At 37.8% G+C, this 12,094-nt stretch overlaps 1 protein-coding gene across 2 annotated transcripts in view; it reads left to right on the forward strand.

Annotated features, from left to right (window-relative positions):
• The window catches only part of LOC123538567 (uncharacterized), a 60,837-nt gene that overhangs the window by 7,437 nt on the left and 41,306 nt on the right, over positions 1-12,094 (forward strand). The gene's annotated exons all lie outside the window — the stretch shown is intronic.

A 12,094-nucleotide genomic window follows, 5' to 3' on the forward strand; every position in this document is an offset into this window, starting at 1 on the left:
AATAACTTCTGCATAAACAGATATCACTGAATTGAATAACTACTGCCTAGAAAGATCTCACAAAATTGAATAACTACTGCATAGAAAGAGCTATCTGAATTGAATAACTACTGCATAGAAAGATCTCACTGAATTGAATAACTATTGCATAGAAAAATCTCAATGAATTAAATAACTACTGCATAGAAAGAGCTCAACAAATTGTATAAATACTCATTTCATGAATTCCAAGTCCCATACTACCACTTTACATTTCCCGCAGTAGTGGTCGCTGTTAAGCGTACTATGGCAAGTCTATATCTGCATGTAGTTTTCGTGTGGCTATCAGTGTGTAACATTATCGCTTTCGCATTAACCGTTAATAAATAGGCTATAGTATTTAATTTAAGGAAATTACTTGAAGTATTAAGGTAACTTGACAAACAACCATTACTGACCTTGACATTTTATAGGGAAAAATTACAAGTATACATAACTCTCAAAACGTACTAAGTATTTAAAATTGAACCTCAAACAAGAGCTGTCACTATTAATGACAAATACCCCCGAAGTATGCCCAAGAATGCTACAGTTGTCTGCGCTAAATATGCCAGAATAGTTTAGGTATGAATCATTTTGTGACAAGATAAAAAAAATGTTCTCCACAGGTAACCTTGACCTTGGAGCTAGGGGTCAGGGTCTTGCGCATGACACATCAACTCATTATTGGGAACGTTTATGCCAAGTAATTTTAACATCTCTTGATGAAAGGCAGAGTTATTGACCGGACAAGAAACAGACCATGTTAACTTTTGACTTCTAAGTGTGACCTTGACCCTGAATCTAGGGGTCTGGGTCTTGAACTTGACACGTCATCTCAATATAGTGAACATTTATGCCAAGTAAATTTAAAATCCCTTCATCGATGGAAGAGTTATGGAACGGACAAGAAACATACAATGTTAACCTCTAAATGTCACCTTGACCTTAGAACTAGGGGTCTGGATGTTGCGCACGACACGTTGTCTCATTATGGGAAACATTTATGCAAAGTGGTTTCGGAATCCCTTGATGAATGGTAGAGTTATGAACCGACACGAAACAGACCCTATTAACCTTTGACTTCTAAGTGTGACCTTGACCTTGGCGCTAGGGGTCTGGGTCTTGCGCAAGACACATTGTCTTATTATGGTAAATATTTATACAGAGATGTTTGAAAATCCCTTAGTGGATGGCAGAGTTATGAACCGGACACAAAAGAATTTACACGGACGCACGGGGTCAAAAAAATCAAAGACCTTACTGTAGTGTAAACAAATGAATGAAGTATTGCCATGCAATACAAAGTCCCCTACTGGACTACTAATTTTCTCTGCTGCAATATAACATAATGAACTGAAGGGACCTCCGTGGCCAAGTGGTTAAGGTCGCTGACTTCAAATCACTTGCCCCTCATCGATGTGGGTTCGAGCCTCACTCTGGTCGTTGAATTCTTCATGTGAGGAAGCCATCCAGCTGGCTTACGGAAGGTCGGTGGTTCTACCCAGGTGCCCGCTCGTGATGAAATAATGCACGGAGGGGCACCTGGGGTCTTCCTCCACCATAAAAGCTGGAAAGTCGCCATATGACCTCTCATGTGTCGGTGCGACGTTAAATCAAATATAAAATATAAGCATAATGAACTGATATCTGTCAATGATGTATAAACAATATTGTACTATATATACAATTTGTTATAACAAAACACTTGGATTAAAATTTATATATATTAAAACCTACATTTGTTTTCATATGGCATTTTTTGGCCGATTATCAAAAAAAAAAAAAAGATATCATATAAGTTATTTATAGTAACAACAAAGGGAAATTAATCCTATTTCTATATTATATAAATTATAATATAAGTCCACAAGAAACTCTTTACTAGGTAGAGATAGGTCAAAATACACCTAAACATTGATTGGATGTAACATGCATGTTGTACCACAGAAAACTGGTCTCGTTTTTTCCCTACGGCCTGTAATAAATAAGTTACAATATAATCTATTTATAGTTACATCTAAATCCCTCCATGCATGAAGAAGAAATGCACCGGACAAAGTCATTCTTGAATTTGACCTTTGGCCTCTAAGTGTGACCTTGACCTTAGACGTAGGGACCTGGTTCTTGCACATAACAATCCGCTTCATGGTAGTGAATATTTATGCCAAGTTACATCAAAATCCCTCAATGCATGAAGAAGAAATGTTCCAGACAAAGTCATTCTTGTATCTGACTTTTAGCCTCTATGTGTGACCTTGACCTTAGACCTAGGAACCAGGTTCTTGCGCACGACAATCCGTCTTATGGTGGTGAACATTAGTGCCAAGTAATATCAAAATCCCTTTAAGGATTAATGAGTTACAGACTGGACAGGAAAAAAGCCCTTTTGGCTTTTGACTTCAAAGTGTGACATTGACCTTGCAACATTGTCTCATCCAGGGGAATATTTGTGCCAAGTAATATTAAAATCCTGTTTTGCATGACAAAGTTATAGACCGGACAGGAAAAATACTTCTTTACATTCTTCTTTGTCCCATTGACCTTTGATCTCCATGTGTGACCTTGACCTTTAAGCTAGGATTCTTGGTGTTGCGCTTGACACGTCGTCTCATCATGGGGAGCAGTTATGCCAAGTAATATTAAAATCTCTTGATGGATGACAGAGTTATGGACCGGACAGGAAAACGACCTATTGACCTTTGACCTCCAATTTTGACCTTGACCTTTGAGCTAGGGGTCCGGTTTTGCGCATGCGCGTCGTCTCATCATGGGAAACATTTGTTCAAAGTTATATTAAAATCCCTTCATGGATGGCAGAGTTATAGACCGGACAAGAAAAAAACTCTATTGACCTTTGACCTCCAACTGTGACCTTGACCTTTAAGCTAGGGGTCCGAGATTTCTGCATGACACCTCGTCTCATCATGGGGAACATTTATGCCAAGTGATATTCAAATCCCTTAATGAATGACAGAGTTACGGACCGGACAGGAAACAGACCCTGTTCGTGCCATGTTAACATTTGACTGCCAAGTGTGACCTTGACCTTCGAGCTGGAAGTCTGAAAGTTGTGCATGACACATCGACTTATTATGAGGTACATTTGTACCAAGTAATATTAAAATCTCTTCATGGATGGCAGAGTTAAGGACCGGACAGGAAAAAAGCCCGGTTGACATTTGACCTCCAATTGTGACCTTGACCTTTAGGCTAGGGGTCCGGTTTTTGCACATGACACGTCACCTCATCATGGGGAACATTTGTGCTAAGTAATATTAAAATCCCTTCATGGATGAGTTCTGGACCGGACACGAAATTGTGGACGCACGGACGGTAACACGGACGGACGGAACGGACGGACGGTAAAGCGCATTCCTATAGTCCCCGAAACTGGTTTTCAACCAGTAGGGGACTAATAAAAAGTTATTTGCTGAAACATCGTTTTAAAATATAAGGGAGTTATTAATAAATAAAAAAACTAAAATTATCATTTTTTTTGTGTTAAAATTCCCGAAATACAAATGTATATATGAGCCGGGCCATGACAAAACCAACATAGTGCGTTTGCGACCAGCATGGATCCAAACCAGCCTGCGCATCCGCAATCGCACTATGATGGTTTTCTCATGGCGTGGCTCATATATACTTAATATCTTAATTTAAGAATAATACTTAAAGTCGCATTAGCTATAGTGGGTTTAATTTGTACACTAGTGAGTAGTTTACATATATTTATAACTATGCTTTGCAGCAATGTTATGTTGCGCGGGTCAGAGAGATAACAAAGAAACCGATAGGTCGACGGGTAGATAGACTGGCTGTACTCAGCAGTAATACCCGGCGCGGAGTTAAATCGCTTAACAAACTGTAGGGAATCAAAAGTGGTAGTATATTCATGGCATGGGTATCACATTCCAAGTGAATTTTGCCATTCTTACAGTCATCATCAACTACCGTACTGCACGCATAGCTAATTGTCTACCCTAATAAATTCCTCCTCGTCGGTAGACTCCGGTGCCGCCATTTCCCCTTTGTACGCCCGAGCGACCGCGGTCTCCGACTCTCGGGTACCGCCCGTTTCCCTGATGCGGTATATCTCTTGAATTATGCCCGTAACGTCCATATTCCCGACCATCTCCACGTGTGCCTCGGTAACGGATACAATCGATAGCAATGTGTCCCATCTGATTACAAAGCTGACATGTCGGTTTACCGTTTGCCAAACTACAGTGTATATGACCGTAACTGTTACACAAATAGCATTTCACATTGATATTGTCAGAAACGAACATTTTGTCTACTTTTTGTGCTAGGTTCTTCACTTCACCTGACAAATATTCCAATGTTCGTTTAGTTGCTGCTGCAACAGATGGAGGTGACATTATTCTGTTTCTGTACCCATACACATCGCCAAGTTTTGCTGATGCAAGAGCTTCTTCGGAGGTTCCTGTATTTCCGGCTCGAACATAGAACCTCAGTTGTTCTGGTGGTCCTTCAACAAACTTGGACATCACGTCAAAATCAGTTTCGTTTAATTTCTTACCCAAGTTCATTAATTGGCTGTAATATTGTTCTATTGTTGAGTGTCCCAGTTGCAAAGAACTGAATGTCTCCGTATTGCATATTAACACAGCTTGGTTTTGATCAATGTATTTATTTGTAAAAAGTGTTTCAACATCATTGTCTTTGTTGATCTGGTTGATTTAAAAACCAAGTTTTTGCTGGTCCATCTAAATGTTGCAACTCTCTCTGTTCATTATCTTTCTTACTTTTAAAGTCACTTATAAATTTACTCCCATCTTCACTTGAATGTCCTTGAAATTTTGAAATATCAATCCGCTCTGCCATTTCGATGTAATAAATTGTAAATCAGAAATGCACAACTTTAGATTGTCCACGATGTTAAAAGTCTCGCTTGGCTATATTAAATAGCACGATTATATTTTATATCTTTTTTCTATATATTCCTTAGATAATTTTTTAAGATGTTGTTTGGCAAAAACACTTTTTCTAACTAAGAGGAACACAAAGACAGAGCATAATTAAACTTCAAAGGGCTGGCTAGCTCCTTGATACAGGAAATATTAGCAAGGTGCTAACTGCTTTATGTCAATCAGGTTAGAAATCAAAAGAAGCCAAAGGAATTACATAATCAATCTTTTAAGCCTGGAAACGGACCACCCTAAATATTACTCAACAATTATATAAATATGTCACATCCTGCCTGTCCTGTTCTGTCCTGCCTGTCCCTACCTGCCTGTCCTGTCCTGCAGGTCCCACCATGACTGTCCCACCTGCCTGTCCCACCATGCCTGTCCCGCCCTGTCTGTCCTGTTCTGTCCTCCCTGTCCCACCCTGCCTGTCCCACCCCGTCTGTCCTGTCCTGCCTGTCCCACCATGCCTATCCCACCCTGCCTGTCTCACCCTGCCTGTTCCACCATTTCTGTCCTGTCCTGCCTGCCCCACTTTGTCTGTCCCACCCTGCCTGTGCCGCCCTGTCTGTCCTGCCTGTCCCGCCCTGCCTGACCAACCCCGTCTGTCCTGTCCTGCCTGTCCCACCATGCCTATCCCACCATGCCTGTCTCACCCTGCCTGTCCCACCATTTCTGTCCTGTCCTGCCTGCCCCACTATGCCTGCCCTGCCCTGCCTGTCCTGTTCTGTCCTGCTTGTCCCATCCTGCCTGTCCTGTTCTGTCCTGCCTGTCCCACCATGCCTGTGCCACCCTGTCTGTCCCACCCTGCCTTTCCCATGTTCCTGCACACGCTTCAGCTTGTTTCAAAATTCAGATTCAGTATGTAAGTATGTTTCCTATTATCATTTTTTGGTTCTAGACTCCATACTTAAAAGCGTGCTAGTAAGACGGTATGTTTTATTATTTACGTTCAATGGCAGTGACCCATCATTTAGAACACGCCAGCTGTTAGGGTATAAGACAAAGTGACACAAGTAACGTGTTTGTCACTATATAATATGCTTCGTCATGAGATTCATCCAGTACTATCTCATTAATCAGGTTGGTATGCAATTTATGTGCAAATTTAGTTTTATATTAATATAATGAATTTCGTGACAATGATAAACGAGTTTCAGCGTGAAATAAAAATGACACACGAAATTTAAAACCTACTTTAATGGAAAGACGTTGATATATATTTTCTATTTAAGTTAATGCTCTTCAGTGTGCTTTTTAACGTAGATGAAATTGATAAATGTCCGCCATCGCCTAGCCATCCTGTTTTAACATGTAAAAACAAATCAAACTGTGTTTAGGCCAATCAAAGAAAATGTCGTTTTAGGTAACTACATTCTGCTAGTTAAGCACCAAGATCTGTATTTATGGTTATTAACATAAAATGATGTACAGTTAATTATCAATTTGAAATACATGTATTTGTTAAATGAAACGTTTATGATACAGTGCTGTCTAAATTTCTGTGCAAATAAATAAGTCAAACACATGAATATGTATAACTCGTGTATAATTCCTTTTCCTGGTGTTATGAATGAGTTTAGTTCGCTAATAAGTCTTGCTCATATATGAGTCTAACTCATGAATTAGTTTAAATCCTTGATTGAATTTGTTTAAAAAGGCCTATCTCGTAAATAACTCGAAATATGTCTAACTTAATGAGTATTAAATCTAATGAATAGTTCTGATGTATGGTTACATGTAAGTATAACTAATTGATTCGCCTTTTATAAAAGTGTGTCTAACTCAGAAAATGTTAAGTTATGTCTCAAACAAATGTCTGCTTTTTTCTAAAGTCCTCTTTTTAAAGTTATTTGTGATATATAATTATTTGTTTTCGATTGTGTCATTACACACAAATGATAATGTATATGTATCTTGCATTTAATTAGATTTAAACAACTTGGAAAACAAGTAATGAGAGACAGTTACAGAGTCTTTCGTTGCTAAGCTACCCGGAAAAAAGACCATGTCTGCAGCGTTTGCGGTCAGTATTTACACGAATTAACTGATTGTTTCTAATGTTAATTTTGTACTAAACTATTTATTTTATCAAATGAGAAATCACTCGATCGTTGTTTTCACATGTATTATGTTAACATACAAGAGGAGTTTATCTATAAGTTATTTGTTTTGTTTAAAAAGCATTAAAAACTGGAAGAAGGAAATTAACATTTTTTTGTTGCATTTTAAGTCTAAATCCAAAACAAAAAGTCACATACTGATAACGAGCATTAATTCTTAACGAAATTCGAGTCTTATATTCTCCCCCACAGGTGTTATTTGACAAATAGATATTATGATAGAGGCAAAATAGTCGTCTTCAATAGATAAATTTTTATAACTATTCTGGTCGTATCTGTCACCATCTGTCTAAAAAATTGTAACATGAGCATAAAAAAAATAAGATTTATATGGGTATTATCATTATTTACAATAAAATGTTAGCGTAATTGTAGAGTATTTGAAGATTGCTATCAGCTATAATGTGAGAACGTATCCTATCATTTTACACCTACAAACCATCAGCGCCATCTATCTTACTGGCTTAATGTTGTAATATCATTCTTCACCATCTTTCGGGTTAATCCGGTCATTATATACCCGAATTTAGCATTATCACGGTAACACATCAATAAATTCAGAAAATTCGTTTTGCAAAGACTTACAGGATGTAATTATTTAAGATCAACATGAAAATTTACGACAGCAGTAATCTGAGCTACCTATACCGTTAAGTGACAAGCGAGAACGCCCAATTTGGACTGACCCGAAGATTGACCAGTATAAATATCCTATCCTGTCAATATATGGATATTTTATCACATGTTAATTGTGTCGATGATATCCGTAAGATGTGCGGAGGTACTGGACTGTCATATCGGAAAGTTGTCAATCGGTGTTATGAGATCTGTGGAATTGAGGCCTAGGCCTTGAACTTTCAGACAAGAAGATTTTTAAAGTTTATTCCTATATAAGTCTATGTAAAAATTGGGACCCCCGAGGCGGAGCCTCTTTTCGCCCTGGGTAATGAATTGACAAAGTTTTGGTGGAGGCCCACATAACAATACTACATATTAAATATCAAAGGCCTTGTGTTTTCAGACAATAAGATTTTTAAATATTTTTCCTAAACATGCCATGAATTCCCAGTCCAATACTTCCACTTTATATTTCCCGCAGTAGCGTACTATGACAAGTCTATATCTGCATGTAGTTCTCGTGTTGCTATTAGTGTGTAACATTATCGTATTCGCATTAACCGTTAATAAATAGGCTATAGTATTTATTTTTAACCATCGGTATTCAAGAAAGTACTATAAGTGTTATAGACCTACCACGACCTAGTGACCTACTTTTTCCTCCCACATGAAGTTGTTGCAAATAAGTCTGGTAATACTGATATAATACACTATTCTACAAGATGACGAGTGGACAATTTAGGGCCTGTTTTTACAACCTGATCTGCAAACATATTCAGTCATTCTCTTCTCAGTATAGTTTTATAAACATAGAATAATAACTCACTGTAATACACTGTAGATACAAAGTGTGGTCTAAACTCACCTTAATACATGAAGCACCGTGCATTCTACTACATTAATTTGATAATATATTTAGACATTAAATACATTGGCTTAGCTTTATATATGACACTGTGAAATTGTAACTAGACACTTGTTATTTTCATTTTCTCCATGCAAAAAATGTATAATTACCATCATGGAAATACAAAAGATTACAGTTATTTTGTGGTGCGTCTTTAAGGTAATTAGACAAACAGCCACTACTGACCTTGACATTTTATAGGGAAAAATACAAGTATATATAACTCTCAAAATAATCTAAGTATTTAAAATTGAACCTCAAACAAGAGCTGTCACTATTAGTGACAAACGCCCCCGAAGTATGCCCAAGAATGCTACAGTTGTGTGCGCAAAATATGCGCATGACATACCAACTCATTATAGGGAAGAATTGTGACAAGTAATTTTAACAGCCTTTGATGAATGGCAGAGTTATTGACCGGACAAGAAACAGACCATGTGACCTTGACCTTAATGTTAGGGGTCTGGTTGTTGTTCATGACACGATTACTCGTTATGATATTGGCAGAGTTACGAACCGGACATGAAACAGACCCTATTAACCCTTGACTTGACTTCTAAGTGTGACCTTGATTTTGGAGCTAGGGGTCTGGCTCTTGCGCCTGACACATTGTCTTAGTATGGTAAACATTTATGCCAAGTTGTTTCAAAATCCCTTTATGGATGACAGAGTTATATATCGGACACGAAAAAGATCCTATTAACGTTTGACTTCTAAGTATGACCTTGACCTTTGAGCTAGGGATCTGAGTCTTGCGCATGACACATTGTCTGATTATGGTTAACATGTATGTGAAGATATTTCAAAATCCCTTTATGGATGGCAGAGTGATGGACCGGACACAAAAACAGACATTTATGCCAAGTTGTTTCAAAATCCCTTCATGGATGACAGAGTTATATATCGGACACGAAAACGATCCTATTAACCTTTGACTTCTAAGTATGACCTTGACCTTGGCACTAGGGATCTGGGTCTTGCGCATGACACGTCGTCTCATTATGACAAACATTTGTGCTAAGTAATTTCAAAATCCCTTGGTGAATGGCAAAGTTACGAATCGGACACGAAAGAGACCCTATTAACGTTTGACATCTAAGTGTGACCTAGACCTTGTAGCTAGGGCTCTTGGTCTTACGCCTGAAACGTCGTCCCATTAAGGCAAATAATAATGCCAAGCTATTTCAAAATCCCTTCATGGATGGCAGAGTTACAGCCCGGACAAGAATTTGCAAAGTTACGGTCGGACGGACGGACGGACGGACTGACAGTGCGATTTCAATTGGCCCACCTTCGGAGGCATAAACATCAAAGTATTTACTGTAGTGTAAATAAAAAGTTATTTGCTGAAACATCGTTTAAAGATGTAAGGGAGTTATTAATAAATAAATAAAAACCTAAAATTATCAAATGTTTTTGTTAAAATTCACGAAATAGATATATGCTTAATAACTTAATAATAATATAATAGTTTGCAGTTGTGTGCAGAAAATAGCTAGGGTTGTGTTTTTGTATTTACTTCTTGGATTCATTGTGTGCTTTTTTGAGAAATTTGGATTTTAAAAGCAAAACTTGTATAATAATGAGAAATTTTATACATGTGTATTTTACCTACGGCAATGATGAGTGGACACATATTAATGCGGATTAAATATGAGAGATCAACTTTATACAATATTGGAAAATCAGTGATTGCCCAGGGTAGTCGACATAATCCTATTGTCATAGAACAAACCAAGCAATTACGGATTCAGAAATACAAAAGAGGAAAGAGAGGTGGTCAAAATCATGTGAGAAGGACATGGGATAATAATCAAGGAGTGAATGAAAATAATTTGCAAACTTTACCACAAGAAATTCCCGCTGTGATTCAAACAAGATTTTTCTCAAATAGGAATAATTATAAAATTAATATGAACAATATTACAAAGATAAAATGTGAATCTCTAAACATAACAAAAGGTCAGAAAACACTAAAAGTATGTTCTATAAACCCAATATCTGTAAAAAAACAAAACAATACCCCTTTGTGATTTTATCCTTTCAAACGATTTTGACGTTGTTGCAATCGAAGAGACATGGCTTGACATTACCGTGGAAAAAACATGCAGTAGTGAGCTTGTTCCTGACGGTTATCGCATGAAGCAAGTCCCTCGTCCCGGGAAAATGCGCGGAGGCGGAGTCGCTATAATTTATAAGTCCAATTTAGAATTTAAAATGCTGACATCTTCCGGTGATGGACACTTCTCAACATTTGAGGACATTGATTGTAACATTGCTACAAATAAGAACTCCTTGCGACTTTCAGTCGTATACAGACCACCACCATCACAAAAGAACGGTTTCAGTACTAATGAATTCCTTCAGCAGGAATGGCCTCTGTTTCTTTCAAAATACGCTACAATTGACAAGCCAGTAGTTATTGTTGGCGACTTAAACTTTCATCTACACATACCTACGGATCGTGACGCTTCCAAGTTCAACAGCTATCTAGAAACATTCGGTATGGAACAACATGTTCGAGGACCAACACATGTTGCAGGACATACTTTGGATGTTCTTATCACAAGAGACACTGAAAATATTGTATCAAATATAGAAGTTACTGACCCAGGACTCTCTGATTCTGATGGGAAGATATCACGCGACCATTTCGCTGTGATATTTCATATTCAAGCAGAAAAACCTGCTCCAATAAAGAAAACTGTGACCTTCCGAAAGTTGAGATACATTGACATTGAATCATTTAAAAACGAAATAAAATCTTTGGAGATTCTTGACAAGAACACGTTAATTTCTGATGTTGACGAACATGTGGAATTATTAAACAACAGTTTGATATCACTCGTTGACCAGCACGCCCCTTGGCTTACTAAAACAATAGTGCTTAGACCGACTTGTCCATGGTATAATGAAGAACTACACGAAGCCAACATTTGAAACGAAAAGTTGAACGCAAATGGAGAAAAACAAATCTGACAGTGGATCGTGGGATATACAGAAATCACGGTGCTTCTGTTAATAAATTGCTGAAACAAACACGTGTAAATTTCTATTCTGAAAAAATAGAGTCCTGCGGACGAGATCAGAAAACTTTATTCAAAGTGACAAAGAATCTTCTTGGTAGAGACGAGGAGGCCGTGCTGCCAACATCTTCTTCTTCCAAAGAACTAGCGCAAACTTTCAGCGATTTCTTCATCGATAAAATGGATGGAATTAGAAATAAAATTAGGTCAGAAACAGACTTACAAAACCGGTGTTACCACCGAGGAAATTTCGAACACGCAAATAGATAAACTTGTTGAATTCACTCCGGTCTCACAGGATGAAGTAAAAAAAGTTATTTCAAAATCTGCAAGTAAATCGTGTGAGCTAGATCCACTTCCAACATGGCTTTTAAAAGAATGCTTAGAAGAACTGCTACCATCTCTCATTAAAATAATCAATTATTCTTTGGAGAAAGCATATGTACCGAAATCCTTCAAAAGTTCGTT

This window comes from Mercenaria mercenaria, chromosome 18 (genome assembly GCF_021730395.1).
Source record: "Mercenaria mercenaria strain notata chromosome 18, MADL_Memer_1, whole genome shotgun sequence".
Classification (NCBI taxonomy): Eukaryota; Metazoa; Mollusca; class Bivalvia; order Venerida; family Veneridae; genus Mercenaria; species Mercenaria mercenaria.